Genomic DNA, 2,498 nt, shown 5'->3' on the forward strand with positions numbered 1-2,498 from the left:
AATACCCCTCAGACCCACTTCCCAAACACTAGCAAATCCCATCAGACTCACTCCCCAAACACCAGCAATTCCCCTCAGACCCACTCCCCAGACTCCAGCAAAACTCCTCAGACTCACTCACCAAACACCAGCAAATCCCCTCAGACCTACTCCCAACTACCAGCAAACTCCTCAGACCCTCTCACCAAACACCAGCAAAACCCCGCAGACTCACTCCCCAAACACCACAAATCCCCTCAGACCCACTTCCCAAACAAAAGCAAAACCCCTCAGACCCACTGCCCAAAGACCAGCAAATCCCCTCAGACCCACTCCCCAAACAATAGCAAAACCCCTCATCAATCCCCAAACAGTGATCACACGGGGAAGGAGAGAGAGGGGGGAAGGTGGGGTGGGGGGAGAGGGGGGAAGGTGGGGTGGGGGGAGGGGGGCAATGGATAGAGGGAGAGAGAGAAAGAGAGAGGGAGGGAGGGAGGGACTGAGGTCAGAGGCCACCCTCCACATTGTACAGTAAACACCAGCTCCAATAGCCAGTTACAGTGATCTGCTCCGAACTGGATCAATTCTGTTCATACCTCAGGTATTGGCAGAGCTGGCTCAGGTTGTGTTTTCTGCAGAAGAGGTATTAAAAATACTTCATTCTCAGAGAGACAGATTCAGAGTATGTGACAACCAAAGGCAAAAGCAGAGAGAAATATCCACACAACAATAACACAGAATGAAAATTTGTGATACGAATGTACAGAGACAGATATAGAGACAGAGAGAAGTAAGAGGTGCATCTGCATACACAAACACACACAATAATTAGGTACTGAATGTATCAAAAAACAGCAAACACAGAGAATGCTGGATGATTAGCTTACTGTTGTAAAATGGTGGATGATTTTCATTCTCTCTGTTTAAAAAAAAGAGAATTTTTAGTGAAGAATGTAAATGGATGAAAAGAGAGAAGGTTTCAATCTCCCTCGCCTTGTGCCCCTCTCTCCCAACACTGAACCGCTGCCAACACTGACCCGAGACCCGCACTCTCAAAAATGACCAAAGACATATATTCCTATCTGCAGCCAAAACCCACAGCCCAGCCCTGACCTGAGAACTTCCTCAGTGTGAATATCCACATTCAGGGGACTCACCCTCCACCTCACTCTCTGGGCTCCCCCACCTTTGTGGGGGCCTGACGTTCACAGTTTGAGTCTGTGATTGCTGGCTGAGCCTCTGAGGAACAGGCCCCCACTTTGGCCCATTCCTCTCCAAACTGAGAGCCTCCGCCCAGACTCTGAGCCTGAGAACTGTCCCCCAAAACGCAGAGCTTCTGCCACTCTAAACACCTCCAAAAAAACCTGAGACCTCAAAGTCTCCATGTGCGACAACCCAGGGGGCTGTACCACTCTGAAAGTTATCTGTTCCTACCTCTCTTTCTGTAGATCAAAACAAAGTTGGTGAGAATGAGGAGGATCCTGAGAACTCCAAGTACAATAGAGGTAATAACAGGAATCTGCAGTTGATACTTTGATACTGCAAAGACAATGAGAGATCGAGAGACCATTAGAGACTGGGAAAGAACAAGAGACTGAGTGGAGAGGGAGAGAAAGAGAGAGAGAGAGAGAATAAATGGACAAAAGAGAGAATGAGTGAGACAGAATAAGAGGGCATGGGAGAGATTATGAGAGAGAATGAATGCAATCCTAGTGTTTACATCCTAGAGGGATGTGGCTGAGGAAATAGTGGAGGCATTGGTTGAGATCTTTCAAAAGTCACTGGAGTCAGGGAAAGTCCCAGATGATTGGAAGATTGCTGTTGTAACCCCCTTGTTCAAGAAAGGATCAAGACAAAAGATGGAAAATTATAGGCCAATTAGCCTCACCTTCGGTTGTTGGTAAAATTCTAGAATCCATCATTAAGGATGAGGTTTCTAAATTCTTGGAAGAGCAGGGTTGGATTAGAACAACTCAACATGGATTTAGTAAGGGCAGGTCGTGCATGACAAACCTGTTGGAGTTCTTTGAAGAGGTGACAAGTAGGTTAGACCGGGGAAACCCAGTGGATGTGGTCCACCTAGACTTCCAAAAGGCCTTTGATAAGGTGCCACATGGGAGGCTGCTGAGCAAGGTGAGGGCCCATGGTGTTCGAGGTGAGCTACTGGTATGGATTGAGGATTGGCTGTCTGACAGGAGGCAGAGAGTTAGGATAAAAAGTTCTTTTTCGGAATGGCAGCCAGTGACAAGCGGTGTCCCGCAGGGTTCAGTGTTGGAGCCACAGCTGTTCACATTATATATTAATGATCTGGATCAAGGGACTGGGGGCATTCTAGCGAAGTTTGCCGATGATACAAAGTTAGGTGGACAGGCAGGTAGTACTGAAGAAGTGGGGAGGCTGCAGAAGGATCGAGACAGTTTGGAAGAGTGGTCCAGGAAATGGCTGATGGAATTCAATGTAAGCAAATGCGAGGTCTTGCACTTTGGAAAAAAGAACAGAAGCATGGATTACTTTCTAAA

At 47.4% G+C, this 2,498-nt stretch overlaps 1 pseudogene; it reads right to left on the minus strand.

Moving 5' to 3' along the window:
- The window catches only part of LOC122541241, a 31,361-nt pseudogene that overhangs the window by 17,715 nt on the left and 11,148 nt on the right, over positions 1-2,498 (minus strand).

This window comes from Chiloscyllium plagiosum, chromosome 37 (genome assembly GCF_004010195.1).
Source record: "Chiloscyllium plagiosum isolate BGI_BamShark_2017 chromosome 37, ASM401019v2, whole genome shotgun sequence".
NCBI lineage: Eukaryota > Metazoa > Chordata > Chondrichthyes > Orectolobiformes > Hemiscylliidae > Chiloscyllium > Chiloscyllium plagiosum.